This window comes from Lissotriton helveticus, chromosome 3_1 (assembly GCF_964261635.1).
Source record: "Lissotriton helveticus chromosome 3_1, aLisHel1.1, whole genome shotgun sequence".
NCBI classification, from domain to species: Eukaryota; Metazoa; Chordata; class Amphibia; order Caudata; family Salamandridae; genus Lissotriton; species Lissotriton helveticus.
This window is the reverse complement of record NC_136061.1, coordinates 148,295,720-148,317,224: the sequence shown is the minus strand read 5'-3', so window position 1 is coordinate 148,317,224 and position 21,505 is coordinate 148,295,720. Positions and strand designations below refer to the sequence as shown.

The following is a 21,505-nucleotide window of genomic DNA, read 5'->3' as shown; positions in this document are numbered from 1 at the left end:
CTGTCTTGGCCTTTATCTAGATGCCTAGATATCTAGGCATCTAGATGCCTAAATCCTTTACATCTAGCCATGAAATGGGAATAATGCTCATTTTTATTGACTGGTACTCTTGCATCAATGCTTCATGTTCTTCTTATGAGCTCTCATGATATCAACATCATCTCCCACGCTGATGGCTCCCGGGTCGTCCTCTCACTCTGAACGAACCCCACCTTGACAAAGACCAACTTCCACAATTGCATGAAGAATGTCACAACAAGGATTAAGGACAACTGACTTAAACTAATCAAGGACATAACGGACGTTCTGATCTTCGGCAGACACACCGCCCTGTGGAACGACTCCTGGTGGCCAGCGGAGCTCGGACCCACACCAAAACACCACGCCTACAACCTCTGCATTATACTGGACAGCAAAGTTTCCATTAAATATTAGGTCAACACTGTCGCTTCAGCCTGCTTCCACACGATCCGCATGCTCTGCAAAATCTTCTGATGGCTCCCCATCAGCTCAAGGAAAACTGTGACGCATGCCCTCATCACCAGCCTGCTCAACTGCAGCAACCCAATCTATGCCGGCACCACCACCTTCCTCATCAAAGATTTCAGACAATCCAGAACACAGCAACCAGACTGATCTTCAACCTGCAAGGCTAATCCTCAACCAAGAGGACACACTTTACCCAGCACCTGAAAGACCATGAATAGCTCTCCATCCAGAAGAGGTGGCAGTTTAAGCTTCTGACTCAAGCCTCCAAAGTTCTCCACAACCAAAGGTCAGATTACATGAACTACTGCCTGCTTTTCATCAGCCAATCAGAAACCCCCACTCTACACACCTCACCTAACTCAGCCACACGTATCTGCCGCAGAAGGATGCTCCTTCTCCCACATCGCTGCCAAAGCCTGGAACACCATTCCCCTCCACACTTCACCCTTGCTGAACCACTTCAGGAAAGGACTCGTCAGTTTTCAAGTCAGCCAGATGACGTTGAGGGCAGGCAGCAGCAGTACCAGGGCTACATCAGTTAATTGAAACAGTGCCCCGGCCGCCCAGCTCACCGCGAGCAACCCCACGTCAGGGTCTCGTCAGATGGACGTCTGAGAGACCTTGCTGTAACGCCAAGTAGAAGATGCCATGAACAACAGTACCTGCTGCCCCTCCACGGACTCCCCCCGCTGCGGCATTGACTTCTGGGCTGGCAGGGTAATCGTGGTGACTGTCTACAGTTCTGTCTTCCTGCTCGGCTTGACGACCAACTTGTTGACCCTATGGCCCATAATCCAGCAGGTGCGATAGCAGAAGAACGTGCTTGGCATCTACCTTTTAACCCTGGTCACATCTGATCTACTCTACATCCTGACACTCCCCCTCTGGGTCCTCTACGTCTTTGGTGGAAGGGTCTGGACCCTTGGCAATGAAGCCTGCGCTCTGGAGGCCTTTGTTTTCTACTCCAACATGTACATCAGTATCTGCCTCCTCTGCTGCATTTCCTTGGAGCGATGTTTTGCCGTGGTGTATCCCATCCACTCCCTGGCGTTCCGCAGCCAGAGGGCAGCGGGGGCCATGTGCTTCGTAGTCACTATCTTAGTTTTTGCCTTCCACCTGGGTGTCACCATTACGTCTGATGAACATGATGGCGTCTCCTGTTTTGAGACTTACCCCTTGCAGTCGGGCTTGGCCACGTTTAACTACTTCCGCTTTGTTGCTGGCTTCTTACTGCCCCTGGCAGTCCTAGCGACCTCCTACCTGAAAATCTTTCAGGGGGTAAGGCAGAGCAGCTCCTTCAGCCAAGAGAAGAAAGCCAAAGTCAAGCACCTGTCCATAGGGGTGATTGTCATATTTTTTCTGTGCTTTGCCCCATACCACCTCCTTCTCCTCCTGCGGACTGCGGTGTTCTCCTCCTCCGACCCTGACGCCAGTTGTGTTTTTGAGCAGAAGGTTCATGTCTATTTCTCTGTAGCACTTGCCATGTCCAGCCTCAACAGTGCCCTGGATCCCATCCTGTACATTCTGGTCAGTGACAGTGTGAAGAAGGATCTGAAGCGTGCTTTTCGGTGCTAAGCCTACCTGTGCCAGAGTGGCCAGGCACCAATAATGACTTCTAGTATTAAAAGTACTCTTGTAGGGAAGATGCACAGCCCTGACAACATAGCTTCTATGATGGAGTGAGGGGACATCTGAAAGAGATTGAAGATCTTGGATTGGACATCTGAGATGCGTGGTTACCACAGATCAATGTAACTGGTAACATAGATCGCATAAAGTGACCGCCCATCAACATAGTCCTCAGGTGCATCAGAGAGCTGAAATTATAGCGTGGACTCTTCTTCTCTTATAAGCACGTTATGTAAAATGGATTTTTTTAAACTGAAAACTTGCTGTGTGACAAACCCCTTTTTTAACATATTTATTTGAACGCCAAGGGCGCTTTTCGATGGTGAATGTGATATATTTGGCTTATGAATTATATCAAATGCTCGTTTTATTTGTAATGTGTATAGATATTGTGATATTTGACCTGTGCTTTGATGGTTTTAAATTTGAACCGAATAAAGCTAACTTGGACTTTGACTTTGACTCAAAACCTGGCTCATCAACTGTTACCTGCAGCACAGAACTTGGAGAATCCTCGGGGTGATTAGCCATGCTATACAAATACCACTTGATTGATTGATTGATTGATCTTCACAGTAATCAAACCTCAATTTTTCTGGGTTTTATTTTGTTTGAACACATTCATTGATTACATTTCTTCAAGGAATTTGGGAATACCATGATAGACTGAGGAGGTCCACCATTCATATTAGGTTTAGGTTTAGGGATTGATAAAGCACATGGCTACCCGCAGGCATTCCAGCTCTGAAAAGAAACAGTTAAGGAAACTATCTTGTGAAAAAAATTAGGGGAACAGCCATGTTTTAAGTTTCTTTTGAAAGGACTGTTCGTCTCCAATCAGTCGCAGCTCTGGGTCCATACTGTTCCAGAGTTTGGGCACCAGGTGTGTGAATGACCTTCCACCCCACCTAGATCTCTTGATTCTAGTAGTGTTCATCAAAAATGTGATCCTGATCTGAGATAGTGAGAGTGAATAGTGGGAGATCAGAGTTCGTAACAAGGCAGGGCCTCTCCCATACATGGCTCTGTGAGTCCAAGCAGAGGGACTTGAAATGAATCCTGGCCTGAACCAGAAGCCAGTGTAGCTCGCTCAAGGAGGCTCTCACTGCCTGGGTATCTGCCTGGGTATCTTGAGAAGCAGTTTAGTTGCTGCATTCTGTACCACTTGTAACCAGGCTGTGACGTATTTGGGGGAATCAAGGTATAACAAGTTGCCGTAGTCAAATCTTGAAACTATCAAGGCATCACCGTCTTTCTTGAGTTCTCTGGGAGTAGGCTCATAATTTTCCTAATCATCCAAAGTATTCACATTCTATATTGTAAGAAAGGTACTAGCCCATGAAACCTCCTTTTTTTATAATTATTGGCATATGGTTGTCGGTCCTCTCTTGTGTCATGGGTCCCCCTATGGTAGTCTTGCCATTATAAACTATATCATTGAGAAAGTGCCTCTTTTTTAATGGGCCAACGCCATTTTTGTGGGCTGATGCTGCTGGTTTTTAAGTTCTGCACACTGGTGTACTGCTGTCCAGTACCAAGTGTATGTTCTCCTACCCCTAACACATAGTAAAATTGGCTAATTCCACTTTGGAATATTTAACAATCCAGGAAGGCCATAGTATAGGGTGTAAGAAAATACCCCAATGGCATAGAAAATTAAATGTCCGCTATGGATTTGTAAATGTAAATGTAAATGTGTTTGTATTTATATAGCGCACTTCTACCCAGAGGTCTCGTAGCGCTGTATTCATACCGCTGTGGAACATATCCTGGCTTTCCTGTGAAATGTCCACTCCTGGGCACCCCCAAGGTGAAGCCAGGCATCCAAGCGCTGCTGGGGCCGTTGTGGAGATTAAGCAAGCTATTGCCCAGAGTCACAGAGTGGGACCCATGATTAGACAAGGCACTGAGGCGAGAATTATCAGGTCCGGGGAAATTGAGCCCAAGAGCCGCCGAGGCTGGAATTGAACCCTGGTCCCGGGCCAGACCTCTGCATCAGGGTCTGCCGCTCTAACCATTGATGCAAAACCAACAGTTGATGGACAGAATGCAGAACAATGTCATACATTCACCCCAGTACAGAGATCTGGGCCTAACTCCATCGTTTTTTTGCACTCCACACCACCCCAGTTTAGACATGGCCATATGCAAATCAGCCTTGACCCTGTGTCTCATGGGAACAGTCCAGCCCGAACTGCCAAGCCATGTCTTTCCTGGACCGGAATCAAGCATCCTAGGACCGGTTTCTGGCTATCAGCCGTCTTCAGCCAGGACAGCTTGACTCCAGTGGTGTGGAGAGCATGGGACTCACGTCTGAGCATACCCATCCCACTCGGGGTGACAAATGCAAAACCCACAGTTGATGGACAGAATGCAGAACAATGTCATACATTCACCCCAGCACAGAGATCTGGGCCTAAATCCATCGTTCTTTTGCACTCCACACCACCCCAGTTTAGACATGGCCATATGCAATTCAGCCTTGATCCTGTGCCTCATGGGAACAGTCCAGCCTGAACTGCCAAGCCATGTCTTTCCTGGACCGGAATCAAGCATCCTAGGACCGGTTTCTGGCTATCAGCCATCTTCAGCCAGGATAGCTTGACTCCAGTGAGTGGAGAGCATGGGACTCACGTCTGAGCATACCCATCCAACTCGGGGTGACAAATGCAAAACCAACAGTTGATGGACAGAATGCAGAACAATGTCATACATTCACCCCAGTACAGAGATCTGGGCCTAAATCCATCGTTTTTTTGCACTCCACACCACCCCAGTTTAGACATGGCCATATGCAAATCAGCCTTGACCCTGTGCCTCATGGGAACAGTCCTGCCCGAACTGCCAAGCTATGTCTTTCCTGGACCGGAATCAAGCATCCTGAAGACGGCTGGAATGCCAGAAACCGGTCCTCGGAAGCTTGTTTCCGGTCCAGGGAAGGCATGGCTTGGCAGTTCGGGCTGGACTGTTTCCATGAGGCACAGGGTCAGACTGATTTGCATATAGCCATGTCTGAACTGGGGTGGCAGAGTGGGCTAAAGAACGGTGATGGATCAAACCCAGATCTTTTGACTGGGTGTGAGTGTTTCATTGTTTCAGATGCTCCATCCATCACCACCCCCTTTTTGTACCGCTTTTGGCCGCCATAAGTGTGGCAGGGTATGCTAAGACGTGAGTCCCTTGCTCACTTTGCCAATGGATTCAAGCAAGCCGGGCTGAAGACGGCTGGAATGCCAGAAACCGGTCCTCGGAAGCTTGTTTCCGGTCCAGGGAAGGCATGGCTTGGCAGTTCGGGCTGGACTGTTCCCATGAGGCACAGGGTCAGACTGATTTGCATATAGCCATGTCTGAACTGGGGTGGCAGAGTGGGCTAAAGAACGGTGATGGATCAAACCCAGATCTTTTGACTGGGTGTGAGTGTTTGATTGGTTCAGATGCTCCGTCCATCACCACCCCCTTTTTGTACCGCTTTTGGCCGCCTTAAGTGTGGCTGGGTATGTTCAGACGTGAGTCCCTTCTCACTTTGCCACTGGATTCAAGCAAGCCGGGCTGAAGACGGCTGGAATGCCAGAAACCGGTCCTCGGAAGCTTTTTTCCGGTCCAGGGAAGGCATGGCTTGGCAGTTCGGGCTGGACTGTTCCCATGAGGCACAGGGTCAGACTGATTTGCATATAGCCATGTCTGAACTGGGGTGGCAGAGTGGGCTAAAGAACGGTGATGGATCAAACCCAGATATTTTGACTGGGTGTGAGTGTTTGATTGGTTCAGATGCTCCGTCCATCACCACCCCCTTATTGTACTGATCTAACCATTGAGCCACGCTTCTCTTTCACCACGCTTCTCTTTCAGCACCTGTTGTACCATTATCTAGGCTGACACAGAAAACATGACTTCAGGCCTACGTATGTGTCCTGACTCCTGCAGCCTTTAAACCTGCAGTCAGACCTGTCAATAGAAACATTTTGACAGGAGGGATATCTTATTTCTAAATCTGAAGGAAATCACCCCTAAGTAGGCCTTGTAGCCCACAAGATAGTATGTTATTTAAAAATGGAGCGCATAAGAATTTAATGTTTGCATGTCCATTCAGTGACAAGCCTTAAACTGTTTTTCATCTTAGTGTAGTAGCTGGTTCTATGAAGCAAAAGCTAAAGTACAGTTAATATGTTAATTTTTTACATTTGGTTTGGAATAAACTAGTTTGTCCACTGTTTTAATATGCATTAAAATCCAAATCAATGATGAAATATACATGAAAAGTAACTTTAAAGATGTTGTACTTTCCCTGCCTGAAGCCCGTGCGGCTAATTAGCAGTGGCCTGCCTGCTGCTGGCCTTTCAGTAGTGCTTTGATAAGGTGTCAAATACTGCTGTCAGAGCAGAGACAACAGATTGGGCCTGACACGATGGCTCAGGAGAGGAATGTTACCCAGATTAACACAGGCAGGGTAGTTGAGGAGTGCCCGAGAACTTCACTAATTTAAAAGTTCTAGTGTTACGTTAGCTGTTCTTATAGGACGCATGGCTGCCCCAGCAACGGGGTGTCCCTGCCCTAAGACTAACAGGAAAGACAGGAAACAGAATTAAACAAAGGTTGGGCAAAAGCCATGTCTTGAACATTTTACTGAAGGCCCATTGATCCTGCGTACCGCAGGCAGCAAGAGGAATGGAATTCCAGAGAGCGGGTGCCATTGCCCTGAACAAGCGCACCCCAGCTCTTATCCTGCGCACTCGCTGGATACAGGCCAGATGCAGGTCAGTGGAGCACAGGGCTTGAGCTGAAACATACAGCGAGTACAGCTCATTCAGAGTTTGCAGCCCTAGGCTATGCAAGATGTTATGAGTAAGACATAACGTCTTGAAGTAGACTCTCTGTTCTATCGGCAGCCAGTGGAGCCGGCGGAGAAGGTCTGAGGCATGGCAGTACTTAGGTAGTGCAAAAAGCATCCGGGCAGCTGCATTCTGTGCCCGTTGCAGTCTTTTAGTCACAGCTTTATTTACGCCGAGTAGTAGCCCGTTACAGTAATCTAGGCGAGATTGCACGGTGGATTGGACGATCATCTGTCTGCTGGGTGCGTCAAAGAATCCCAGAATGGGTTTCAAGCTGCCTAGAAAACCAAAGCAGCTTTCAGCCACTGTCTTGGCCTGGCCTTCAAATGAGAGGGTGCTGCCCACCAAAACTCCTGGATTCTTAACAGCGGTTTTCGGTTGGGGGGGATGGTTGCCCCATAGATGGGTATCTCGGCCCACCAAAAGCACCTCTCAATTGATGGAATTTAATTGCAGGTAGTTATCAGCCATCCAATCCGAGATGGCCATAAGAACGTCTTGAAATTTCGCCTAATCTTGCTTGGAGTTATTGGAAAATGTAAACACAAATTAGGTATCATCGGCATATGATACTATGGGAATGTTCCGAGCTTTTGCCAGAAGGGCCGGAGGGCGAACGTAAATTTTAAATAAAGTGGGGCTGATGGTGGATCCCTGTGGCACACCACAGCTGAGAGGGTGAACACTGGAAGTATAAGGAGGAGCAAAGACCTGGAAGCACCGATCGGTCAGGAAGGACACAAACCAGGCGAGGGCTTTACCCTTGACCTCGATCTCCTCTAACCGATATAGCAGGTTCCTATAGGAGACTTATCAAAGTCTGCACTAAGCTGTAACAGGATCAATGCAGAGGTTCTGACCTCATCCAAGGCTGACCGTAGCTGCTCTGTAACTGCAAGTAATTCAGATTCAGTGTTATTTCTAGGCCGGAAACCATTTTGTGACCTATCGAGTTTGCTTCCAGATGTTGAGTCAAAATGGTGTTAACATAGGACTCCATGATTTTAGCAAGGTATGGAAGCAAGGATATTGGACGGAAGTTCTCTGGTAGAGACACATCCAGCATCGTTTTTTTAACAAGTGAATGACTTTGGTATGTTTACATGACTTAGGGATCACTGCCAGTGACATATTGATCAGCTCCCTACCCTCCGACAGGAGGCAATAGCGGAATTTCCTGAAAAGCCTGGTTTTAGAGGGTCATCAGGGGAACATGATTTCACCTTGGCCGACAGAGCCTCCATTTCTTTAGAGGACATGGGCAGAAGGTCCTGGAGGGAGTGAGGCGTAGCAACTAAAAAGTAATCATCCCGAAGTTCGGGGGCAGCCTTCCCTAGACAAAATGTGCTATAAATGCGTTCCACCTTACTAATAAAACATTTAGCTAGTGCCTCACATTGAAGGTTAGAAGATATAGTGCTGTTGACATCATGCAGGAGTTTTACCATTTCTTTCATGAGGGCAAAAATGTTTTTCATTTATTGCTGCTTGTAGTAATCATGTTGGCATAGAACATTACCTTGGTTTTCCGGACCAGTTTATGGTACACTTTGACTGTGTTCCTATAGATAGTTTTTGCTGCGAGATCATATGAACTTCTCGATGCCTGTTCTAAAATTTTAATTTTTTTCTTTTCCGCAATCAAAGACTCTTCATACCATGCGTGGGTTTCAATACGCTTACCCTGGGTCCTTTTTTCTGGGATGCAGCAGTCTAGTGCTTTATTAACACATCTCCTGAAGGCAGTGCCAGCTGCCTCTATATCTATAGACCATTCTGGGAGATGCGAGTTAAGAGTAGCTGTGAAAAAGGTCAGGTCTAACTTGGCCGCGGGTGCTTCATCAAGAATGGACCGGGGATTGCAGAGGAGGACCATTTATACAGAGGCACAGAGATATAAGAGAATGATCCGTCCAGAGCATACGGAGGGGGGGTTAGCCTCCACAGTATGGAGATTCAAAAATATGAGTGTGAGGCATTTTCATTGATAGTTAATTGATAATGGAAGCCTGGAGAAGAGACGGCCTTTGATCACAAAACACGCTTTAGCATCATGACTTTGGTTTCAGTGCAGGAATGAGCTGGCCAAAGAACCAGTTTAGAGTGAGAGGGACTGCTCATTGCCTTACACACATGCCTAGGTGTACCACAAACTCCCGCCAGAGGAAGAAATGTTGTGCTGTTTTATATTTTACTGAAAATTGTGCACTGTGCAATTCTTTGCAGTGAGGAAAACAAGGTGTGCTGCAAAGGGGGAAGGTATGCCTTGAGGAGATTTTTGCCCATTGGTCAGACAGCCTCCCACGGGCCAGTCAATTGACCAATGGGCACCTCACCTCAAGCTCCTTGCAACGTTTCCTGGATCTGTGGCACAACAGAAAAGGACTAGGCACTACTGCTTGTAACCCACGAGGAGACCTGAAGGGCTTCAGCTTCTCCCACTTGTTCTCAGGACCACGAAAAAGGCTCTAAGGGTCAGTTGTGTGACCTTGTTTAACCACTGGACATAATAAGTAGCAAAAAGTCCTTTCCTGGAGCAGCCAGCGGACCAGTTACAACAGGAACTGGACTGGATGTTGCTTGTGACCTCTGCTGGAGTATGTCCTGGCCACTATGTGCTGTCTCTAAGGTCCTGGTAGCCTTAGAAGTGCCTAAGGTGTCTAATTTCAGAAATAATATGTTGCATAATAATATGTTGCATTGAGCCTCAGGCTTGCCTTGCTGTAAGAGTTTGAGCTCCCCCCCCCCAAAAAAAGCATAGTCTAAAGGTAGAAGACACATGTGTGAAAAGTATGCACTCGACAAGTGGAATTTGGGGGCTGCAAAAGTTTAACTTTCCCGCTTAAAGATTTTCCTGCCAAAATAAAAGGCTTCATTGGGACTTCGTTAAATATAGTCCTGCTCCGCTGGTAGATTTTGACTTCCATAAAAAATAGTACGTCAAAACGTAAAAACCTTGAACAGGGAGACCTACTTGGTGTATCTGGCCTATGCTCCCTCGCGGTTGTCCTGAAATTGAGCCTAGGTCCTGGTCAACCACGAATTACCACTTCCCTTGTTTTTGCTGCTTTTTGCCTTAAAAATTTAAAAACTCATACCTCTGGCCCCCCTTGTTTATTTGTCGTTTTGGTGCCATTTCCCCTATCAAAATTTTCTTACATTTTATTGAGAGATATTTTGTCAAATTGATTGTTTAAATTTTTCTAAATACTTGACACATATTTCAAAGTTAAGACTGTCTGTTCTGTGCTATAATTAGATATAGGTCTGGGTCCAGGTTTCAATTATTGAAAATGCATGTTTGACCTTACAGAATTTTGGAACTCTTCTCCTCTACAACTAATAAACCATTTATTTATAGATGTTTGCATGCTTGTGCACAAGTGTATAGGCTAAGAGAGGGACTTGTTGTCTAACTCAGCCTGACATCTGCAATGCTCTACAAAGAGATTAGACCCAAATTAAATTTGTTTGGTCCTGTTAAGGCCTTTTCATTCGCTTGGGAAATTAAAAAGAAATGTACCATTTCTTTTTGATTTATGTGTAAATATGTGTTTTTTAAAACTAGTTTGCTTTTAGGATAAAGTGTGCTCAAAATTTGACTTTTGATTGGCTCAGGGTAGAAAGGTCATTGATTCGTCCTTGCCTATCAGTTGTTCATAATTTTTTTCTTATCTCTGTGAGTTTTTAAAAAATATTTACGCATATATTTAGTAGTTTCCCTGAGCCATCCTTTAAGAGATGCTGGGAGGGTTAATTACCGACAAATCAAAAGCCAACCTGAACCATAGGCCTATCCTTGATGGTTCAATGTTTATCCTGGTATAAAAGGTGAGGTCAACTCTTCATAAACTATTAGAAGCACCTCACTGTTAAGTACTTTACAGGATGTTCGTGCATGTGGCAAAGGCAGAGTAGGGTGACCTCCAGTTCCAGCACTAGTCAGCGGAATTCTTCAGTTTTGTCTCTGCGTCCCGTCCTGGTTGCTCAGCATCGCGGGGGCTCCGGCCGGGGCTTCCTTGCAGCGGCTTGCAACAAAAGAAAAAGGGGGAAGAGCACTTTCAAACCCAAGCTCTCCCCTCCAGCAACCCCAAACCCTAGGGGCCGGGCAACACTCGATACGCACTGCTCACCATGCGCTTTTTTATGTCTCACAGGGAGCGTTTTCCTGAAACACGAGCCACAGGGTCAGCGTGTCCTCAGAATCCCAGTCCTCCCCATGCTGGGTGAAGAATTAAAATCACTCAACACACACTGGGGTTAAAGATAGAAGGAGGTAAATAACACAGCCTAACCACACTCTGTTGCCACTAAGACAGGGCAAGCCACAGGGCCCTGAGAGATAACTGGGGCAAAGAACAGCGCTCAGGCAGGCCAGCACGCAGGGTCCCCTAGCAGAAGGGCAGTCCCCTCAGTAACCCAACAGAGAGCAGGTAGTCCCAGACGGCGGTTCCTCCTGGCACACAGCAATACTCTAGCAGTCCATGTCTTCTTCCCCTTACATGGGCTCACAGCCCCATTACTTATAGTTCACATGTATTTGTTCTGGGCCACTTTTCAAAATACATTTACAGGTGCACAACACCCCCATTCACAGTGTAGGCCTTAGCCCCAGACCCACCATAGGGGGGCGGAGCCAGCATTGTAGAAGGCAGGCACAGGCCTATTCAGGTGCAGGTGAAACTCTCCCACCACTCCAAATGCAGACCAGGTCTATTCAGGTGCAAGGGAAAACTCCTCCTGCTACTCTAAATTTGGCCAAGGTCTATTCAGCCTAGTGCTGAGTCACCCAGGAAAGGCAGGACACACCTCCACCCCCCCGGGACTGGCTAGAGTAAATGCACATACCCTCTCCCCTGTCAGTCAGAACCAGACGGTCAATACACATCCAGGCAAGGCACAAAGGCACATAGCACACATAAATGCCCACTTCTAGAGGGTGAGGAGGACTGGGAGGGGTCTGTTGACCCTGTGGCAGACCAGCTTGAAGAGCCGGACTGGAGAGAGGAGTTGCGTGAGGCCAGTGGTCTGGATACCTCCCCAGACCTTGGTATGTTTTCTTGCCCTACCGTGGCCATGGAGGAGGGAGCCTCCTACGCTGTGGTGTTGCGTAGGGCGGCTAAGGCCTTGGGCCTCAAGCTTCCTACGGTGGCAGCCAGGACTAACCTCCTGACCGAGGTGCTTTAGCCAGCAGCAGCCTCTTCGGAGCCCCTGCTGCAGTACAATGAGGCCCTCACAGACATACTTCTGGGCACTTGGTCCAAGCGCAGCACAGGGGCTCCTGTGGATAGGATGATTGCCCAACGCCACCGCCGGGCCCCAGCTGACCAATTGTTCCTCTCCCAACACCCTACCCCTAAGAGCTTGGTGGTCCAAGCCTCAACATCCAAAGGAGCGCTCCCCTGCTGCTCCTCCAGATAGGAAATCTAAGAAGCTGGACCATCTTGGGACAAAGATGTTTTCTCCTGCCAGCTTAGGACTGCAGCCTGTGAACACAGCATGTCTCTAGGCCGGTACACCCACTCTGTGTTAACCCTGGGCATAGTTTGCGTAGTAGCGCTACTTGTAGATACGCGAAGTGCACTTCGCACTACGCAAGCTACGCATAGCTACACAAACTGCGTAGTGCGGTAGGGAAAATGCTGTTCGCACTGATTGCACAGTGCGGGATGCTTGACTGCACTGTGCGGTCATTGCAAACAGCATCTTGCACAGTGCAAGCGGTAGTTTTCTGCCGCTCGAGTAGATTTGTACTCCAGGGGCAGCTTTCTCAATGCGGACTGGTAGTTTCCCATCGCGAGAGGTCGCGAGCATAGGCGACCACTCTCAATGAGAAACTTGACCTCTCCACATTGAGAATCTCGCCGGGAGGTTTATTTTCCACGCTTACGATCGGCAACTTGATATTGCTCATCGCGAACAAGGAAAAAGTCTCGCCGATATGTGATTTTGCTCGCTCGCGGTCGCCAACTTGATGTTGAGGACTGCGAGCAAGCTAAAAATGCCCGCTACGCTACGCGTTCTTGCACTGTGTTACGTGCAATTTGCGTAGTAGCACACACTACGCACCCTCCATGAGCGTAGCGTAGTCCTAAGCCCAGCGTTATTCTGTGTGGTACACAGGTGCGCAAGTGCTCTCACAGTGCCCAGAAGATGCCCGGGCCGTACTCTCCCAGGTGGTCACAGAGGATAGAGACGCAGCAAAGTTCGCCATTCGATGTGTGTTGGATAGCGCTGACTAGCTGGGTAGAACAATTTCTACATCAGTTGCCTTGAGGCGCAATGCCTGGCTGAGGTCCACTGGCTTCTCTGGGGATGTCCAGTTGACCCTTTTGGACATGCCCTTTGATGGCCGTCGCCTGTTTGGTTACAAGGCTGACAATGCGCTCAAGTGCCTCAAGGACTCTAGAGCTACATCCAGATCCTTGGGCCTCGCTGCCACCTCTCGCCACTTTCAGCCTGCCTTGCACCCCTTTCGTGGCTACGGAAGGGGTACCCCACCACGTTCCACCCAGGGCCACAGGCGGACACAAGCTACCCAGCCTCTGCGAAGCTGGGGACGTGAGACCCAGCGCTGTGAGTCTGGGGGCCAGCGGGTGGGCCAGTCCAACAGTGCCCCCTCTGCAGCAGCCTCCAAATCTTCCTAGTCTGACCTTTCAAGGCCACCAGTTGCCAGTGGGCGGCAGGATCCGCCATCACCTCCCCCACTGGCACAACATCACGTCAGACAGGTGGGTTTTGCAGTTAGTCCGAAGGGGCTACTCCCTCCCCTTCAAGACTACCCCTCCTTCCATGCCACAAACACTCCATTGCAAGTCAGAGGATCACCTGGCCCTTCTTCATCAGGACGTTGCGGCTCTCTTGGCCAAGGGAGCTATCAAGCGAGTCCTTGCCCAGAAGTTGTTCATGGTTGTTACCCCCACTACTTCCTGGTACTCAAGAAGGACAAAGGCCTCCATCCTATCTTGGATTTTAGAGACGTCAACCGCTTCCTCCAGAAGGAGAAGTTCAAAATGTTGACATTAGCTCTGGTCCTGTCTGCTTTAGAACATGGAGACTGGATGGTAGTGTTGGACTTGCAGGACGCTTACTTCCACATCCCTGTCTTGCCAGCCCACAGACGTTACCTACAGTTTACGGTAGACTACAAGCATTTTCAGTTTACTGTGCTCCTCTTTGACCTTACCAGCACCCCTCGGGTGTTCACGAAAATGATGGTGGTGGTCGCAGCTCATCTGCGCAGATCAGGTATTCCAGTCTTTCTTCATCTCGATGACTAGCTGTTGAAAGCGGGCTCCCCCCAGGCTGTTGTATCCCACCTCCAGATTATGGCGGAACCTTCATCGGAGCAGTTCTGGATACAGCTCAGTTTCGGGCTTTTCCTCCTGAGCAGCGAGTCCGGGATATTCGGGCTAGATACCAATGCCTCTATCCCGGGTCTTGGTGAGAATGACCTTGAGGCTGTTGGGCCTCATGGCATCCTGCATCCTGCTGGTGGATCATGCCATGTGGTATATGCAGACTCTACAGTGGGACCTGAAGTTTCAGTGGGCGCAGCATCAGGGCAATCTTTCCGATTGTGCCCAGATCTCGGAGGGCACTGCACACCAATTGCAGTGGTGGCTAACAAACCAGGATTGGGTCAACGGCAGATCCCTCTCCCTTCCCCAACCAGAGTTCACAGTGGTGACAGATGCATCACTCCTGGTATGGGGCAGCCACATGGGAGAGGCGGAGATCAGAGACCTCGGGTCTCCGGCGGAGTCAGGGCTCCACATCAATATTTTGAAGCTCTGGGCAATTCATCTGGCACTGAAGGCATTCCTTCCTTCTGTCAAAGGAAGTATGGTGCAGGTGTTCAGGGACAACACCACCGCCATGTGGTACTGCAACAAACCGGGCGAGTGGGGTCATGGACCCTGTGTTAAGAGGTTCTTCGCCTTTGGATGTGGTTGGAATATCAGGGCATGTCCCTGGTGGTTCAACACCTGGCTGGTTCTCTTTCACGCCAGGGAGGACAAACTCAGCCGCTGGTGCATGATGGATCGTGAATGGCATCTTCACTCGGAGGTGGTGCAAGGTATTTTTTAGCAGTGTGGAGAGCTTTGGTTTGATCTGTTTGCCACCGAAGATAACGCGTAATGTCAGCAGTTCTGCACGTTGGAATTTCCAAGGCGGCACTCGCTCTGCAACGCTTTTCATCGCAACTGGAGTTATGGTCTTCTATGCACCTATACCATTTCTGCCCAGAAGATCAAGCGCGACCGGGCCCAAGTCATTCTTGTGGCTCTGGACTGGGAACGAAGAGTCTTGTATCCCGAGCTCTTGAACATCGGCCTTCTAACCTTTGCGGGAGGATCTTCTGTTGAAGCAGCAGGGGACAGGCCACCACCCAAACCTGTCCAGCCTCCACCTACTTGTGTGGAGATTTAGCGGAACCAGCTGACAGCTGTTAACCTTCCTCCCGAAGTCTGTAATGTCTTCTTGGCAGCCAGGCGTCCCTCCACAAAAATGGTATATACCTGTAGATGGAACAAATTTGTGGCATGGTACACAGCACAGGATGTGGATCCCCTTTCTGCCCCTCTTTCAGAGGTTCTCCTCTTCATTCTATCTTTGGCCCAGCAGGGCTCTGCTCTGGTCACCCTTAAAGGCTATCTTTCTGCGATTTCGGCCTTTCTTCGCCTTCCTGATCAGCCTTTTCTTTTCAAGTCCCCTATTGTAAATAGGTTTCTTAAGAGCATTACTCACCACTTTCCTCCTATTCCTTTCGTAATGCCCCAGTGGGACTTGAATCTCTTCTAAACTTACCTTATGTGTGCTCCTTTCGAGCCACTACATAATTGTCCTCTCAGACTCTTAATTTAATTTAATTTAGTTTCTTGTAGAGCGCTAACAATCATCCAGGGTAGGATATCACGGCGCTATGCTAGCTAATGTGCATGTGACATGGGTGAGAGCCCAGTTAGACTTATTCAGGATGGGGGAAGAGGAAAGATTTTAGCTGTTTCCTAAATGCCAGGTGGCCTTCTGTGAGTCGGAGAGCTGTAGGTAGCTCGTTCCATTTGGCAGCAGCGATATGGGAGAAAGCGTGCTCGCCCATCCTAGCTCTCTTTACCCGGCAGGTTTTTGCACGAGCCAAGAATTGAGAGCGGAGGTTCCGAGTGGGAGCATAAAACTGAATCCTATTTCTAAGGATGAGGGGACCAGTTTTGTGCAGTGCTCTATGAGTGATGCACATCATTTTAAAAGATGCTCTTTGCTTCATTGGTAGCCAATGGAGGTAGCGCAAACAGCTCTTGGCCGAGTCGTATTTCCTTTTCATACAAATGGCCTTGGCTGCTGCGTTCTGCACCATTTGGAGCTTGATGAAAAGATACTCGGCCATGCCTACAAACAGAGAGTTACCATAGTCCAGCCTACTCATCAAGAGTGACTGGACCAGGATCTTTCTACACTCCAGTGGAATCCAGGGGAAGACTCTCTTAAGCATTTTTAGGATTGCGAAGCCTTTGCCACATATGGCAGCTACATGAGTCTTCATGGATAGGGCAGTATCAATGGTTATTCCAAGGTTCCTTGCTGTTTGCGACGGGGCAGGTGGAGTGCCCAGCGGAAGACTCTCTTAAGCATTTTTAGGATTGCGAAGCCTTTGCCACATATGGCAGCTACATGAGTCTTCATGGATAGGGCAGTATCAATGGTTATTCCAAGGTTCCTTGCTGTTTGCGACGGGGCAGGTGGAGTGCCCAGCGCTTTTGGCCACCAGCTGTCATTCCACAGCTGGGTGTGACTTCCGAACAGGAGTATCTCGGATTTATCTGCATTGAGTTTTAGACAATGCTGGTGCATCCATTCGGACAGCTCAACAAGACAGTTAAGTAGCCTTTCTTTGGGGTTGTTTTTTTCATCCAGGATGACAGTGAGTTGGGTGTCGTCGGCATAGGAACAGATTTCCACACCCCACTTTCTGCCTATTCCTGCCAGGGATGAAACAAAAATATTAAACAAAGTTGGGCTTAGTGAGGCCCCCTGTGGGACCCCGTATTTGATGTTCCAGCATGGGGACGAGAACTTACCCATGCGCACTGATTGTGATCTATCCGATAGGAAGGACCGCAGCCAGCCCAGTGCTTTGTCCCTTATACCTTTAGATGCTAGGGTTTCCAGAAGCAGGTGGTGGGGGACAGTGTCGAAAGCCGCCGAGAGATCCAACAATATCAGGGCGACTGTCTTTCCCTGGTCAACATGCATCCTGATGTGATCCAGCACTGCTAGGAGGGTTGTTTCTGTGCTGTTATTGGCCCTGAAGCCCGTCTGTGTGATGTCCAGTAGATTGTTTGCCTCGAGAAAGCTGGCCAGTTGTCTGTTGACCAGTTTCTCTAGGACTTTCAACAGGTAGGGAAGTTGGGATATGGGCCTATAGTTGGCCGGGTTGTTAATATCTAAACCAGCTTTTTTTATATGGGGAGTGACTGTGGCGATCTTCCAGCTGGATGGGAACTCTGCAGCATCTAACGAGTGATTTAATACCTGGGTCACTGCAGGACAGATCAGGGGAATGAGCTGCCGGAAAATATGATGAGGGCAGGGGTCCAAGGGGGAGCCAGATTTGATTTCGAGCATTGCGTTGCCTACTTCCTCTTCGGAGTATGGGCCAAAGCTAGTGCAGCAGGCTTGGGGGGGGCGGACTCGTAATCCATCAGGCTGCCTGTTTTGAGTTTAGAGAACGATGAATAGATCTTGTCTATTTTTTCGCAAAAGAAGTTATTCATTTTGTCGCAGCTTGTTTGAGAGGGAGTCAGGTTGGACGAGAGATTGGCAGGACTGCAGAGCTCTTTTACAATTTTAAAAAGCTCTTTTGAGGAGTTCTTATTCTCTACGATTCTGCTGGTAAAGTAATCTTTTTTTGCCTTTCTGATGGCTTTGGTGTATCGTGACAGTTCTTTTTTATAAATAGCCCTCGTCTCCTGAGTTTTTGTTAACCTCCATTTGTGTTCGAGCATTGTGCATTTCCTTTTTTGTGCCTTCAGATCTTGCCCGTACCAGTTTTCGGACACGGTGCGCCTAGGGTTGACATCGCGACGGAGCTGTGAGCAGTGCTCCAGGGCTGAAGCGATGTGGCTCTGAAGTCTGTCCGTTGCTTCGTCAACACCTGACTCACCTCTAGAAGGATGGACAAAGTGTTTCCGAAAGGTTTCAACTTTGAAGTTGGCATAACTTCTCCTATGGGTTGTTATTTGGTTGGAGGACCTAGGGTTTTTTGTGGGTAGGTGAAAGTTAAACTCGACCAAGGAGTGGTCCGTCCACAATAATGGTTTAATAGCAGAAATAGAGATGGAGTTGATATTGGAGAATAGCAGGTCAAGGGTGTGTCCTGCCCTGTGCGTTGGCTGATTAATTTTCTGGTACAGCTGCAGGATCTCCATATTCTCAGTCAGTTGTCTGGTGAGGGGGTTGTTACTGTCATCATAGTGGATGTTAAAGTCCCCTATGAGCAGTATATTTTTGTTCTGAAGGCATATTGGCATGGCTTGTGATAGGAGTTGGGCATTAAAATCAGAGGTGCAGCCAGGAGGATTATAGATAATGGCACCGCCGAGTAAGATGGTGGTGTTGATGGATACTGAAAATGCCATAGCTTCATGGCTGCTGGCTTGAGTAATTACCTTCTGTCTGCAGGTGAGGGAGTTTTTGAACAATAAAGCTACCCCACCTCCCTTCTTTTTCTCCCTGTTCAGGTTGAGTATTTTATCATTATCAGGGAGGGCCGTAGCGATGTCCGGGGTACTGTGGTTGTCCAGCCATGTCTCTGTGATGAAGGCTAGGTCTGGTTGGTCGTTTTCGAGAATGTCCCAGATTTCAATGGCATGTTTGGGGAGGGACCTTACATTTAGCAGAATACATTTTAAGACCAAGTTGGAGGTAGTGAGATTAATGGGACAATGCCAGGGGTCACTCAGCCAGTGGCAATTCCGACAACTAACTGGTCCCATGGTGTTCAAAGGGTGTTCAAAACTCTTGACCTTAAGGACTGCCTTTCTGGTTCCCATCACCTCTGCCCGGTGGGTGAGTGAGCTACAGGCTCTATCTTCTAAACCTCATTTCCTTGCTGTCCATCGGACAAGGCTGTACTTCGAACTAGACCTTCTTTTCTTCCCAAAGTGGTTACCTCTTTCCACGCAGGACAGACAATCACTTTGCCCACCTTCTTCCCACCCCGTATCCTTCCAAGGAGGAGGAGAGGCTCCACCGTCTGGATCCAAAAAGTGTGTTATCGTTCTATTTGGATCGAACAAAACAATACCAGGTAGATGATACACTCTTTGTTGGCTATGTGGGTGCCAAGAAATGTTGGGCAATGCAAAAAGAGACCATCTCTAGATGGGTTGTCCTTTGCATTAAGATGTGTTGCTCCTTGGTGAAAAAGGAGCCTCCGATAGGACTGTACACCCATTGCACCAGGGCGACAGCAGCCACTACTGCTTTGGGACGTGGAGTGACCCTCGGTTATATCTGCCAGGCAGCCACGTGGGCATTCCTGCACACGTTCACTAAACATTACTGCCTGGATAGTCAAGTCCGGAGAGACGGCTTCTTTGCCCATTCAGTTCTCTAGGACTTTCTGGTGTGAACTTAGCTTGCAGACCCACCTCCAGGGTTGGTATTGGTGGGGTATCTATTCTAAGGTAAGGAATCTATAACTAATAGTCTCTTTCAGATGAACAAGTTATTTACCTTCGGTAACGATATATCTGTAAGAGACCTATATTAGTTATAGATTCCTTACCGTCCCACCCATCCTCCCTGTTCTGCGAACTGACTTCTAGAGTAAGGGACTCCCTTTCAGGGCCCTAGTTTTGTGCACCAGTGATCAGTGTCTTGCATGGCTCTCAACTTCTGGTGTGGAATGTTGTGTAAAGAACTGCTGTCAGCTTGCAGGGGTACCTCGCCATCTACCGCCGCGCAGCGGTACCTCTGAGAAAAAGTCCTCCGGATCCAGTCCTGGGGGTAATTCTAAGGTAAGGAATCTACAACTAATCTAGTTATCTTACAGATATATCGTTACCGAAGGTAAGTAACTTGTTCAACAGGAATACAGATGCAGGGAAAAAGCAGGCAAAAAATGTGCACAGTCATACAATTTAACTCTTTATCCCAAAGTTGTTGAAACACATATAGAAATACAATTACAGCTTTTGAAAAAAAATGTACCACTATATTTTTTGGAGTGATGTTTTCACTATTAAACTTCAAATCAGATGTAGATTTCTTACCACTGGTTCCTGACCTTTCAAATATTCCGCCTGTAGCCAGACTGGATCCACAAACTTTTGAGCAGGACTACTGCATGCTGCAGGTGGTGCTATGTAGCTAAGCACTGACACGGTTCCACTCCTGAAATGACGTGCAGAGTCAATATAGGTGCCACTCCTACACTCAGATGTCAGTTCCTTTCTTTCAATGATCTGGAGCTACCTCTCTTCTCTTTTGAGACCTATTTTACCTCAAATTTACAAAGCCCATTTGACCGAAGGGGAAATAAGTAAGGTGCCTGCATCGTAAATGGGTTGTGGTTGTTACTCCCACAACTTTCTGGTGCAAAAGAAGGACAGAGGACTTTGTTCTATTTTAGACCTGCGCCCTCTCAACGCATTCCTCTGAAAGGACAAATTCAGTATGCTTAGCCTGGCACGGGTATTGTCTGCACGCAGCCCTGGAGACTGGATGGTAGCATACTACCTGCAGGACACTTATTTTCACATCCCCATCCTGCAGGCCCACAGGTGCTATCTGCGGTTCATGGTGGGACAGGACCATATTCAGTTCAGTATGCTCCCCTATAGCCTCACTAGCATCCCTAGGGTGTTCACAAAAGTGATGGCAGTGGTGGCCGCACTTTTTCAGAGGTTAGAGTTCCCAATCGTCCCCTACCTCGATGAGTGGCTGCTGATGGCAGGTACGCCACAGGCAGTCATCACCCACCTCCAGCCTATTGTGAACCTCGTGATATCTTTGGGATTCATTATCACAGTGCCAAAGTCAAACCTTGCTCCTTCTCCAATGCTACCTTTCATCAGAGCCATTGTAGGCACTGTCCGGTTTCCTTCCTTCCTTTCCCCCAGAAAGGTGAGTCCAGGCAACTCATGCTATGATCCTGATTTGTCAGCCTCGGTCCTGGATTACTCTGAGGTTGACTCCGAGACTTGCGGACTGATGGCTTCCTGCAGCTTGCTAGTTAAGTATGCCAGGCAGCATATGTGGCTCTCCAGTGGGATCTGAAGTCTCAGTGGGTCCAAAATCAAAGAGAACTCAAAGATCATGTACAGATCTCGGAGAAGACTGCAAAAGACCTGCAGTGATGGCCGCTCAACTTTGTGTTTGAATCTTTTTTTTTTTTTAAAGACCTTCATTGTACTTCAGCAGCATACACCGGGCCTGGCCTACAACCCCGTGGGCGGGCCGTTACGTAGTCAAAATTACTTTGCAATATCAGTAATAACACAGCCCCTGTGCCGACATCCCTGGGGCACGGCGGCATTCCACAATCATGAGTG

General features: G+C 48.3%; 1 protein-coding gene and 1 pseudogene across 1 annotated transcript in view; both read left to right on the top strand.

The window, feature by feature from the left end:
- The window catches only part of LOC144822741 (uncharacterized), a 2,085,503-nt gene that overhangs the window by 2,000,654 nt on the left and 63,344 nt on the right, over positions 1-21,505 (top strand). The gene's annotated exons all lie outside the window — the stretch shown is intronic.
- Positions 1,060-2,172, top strand: LOC144824450 (putative G-protein coupled receptor 132 pseudogene; annotated as a pseudogene).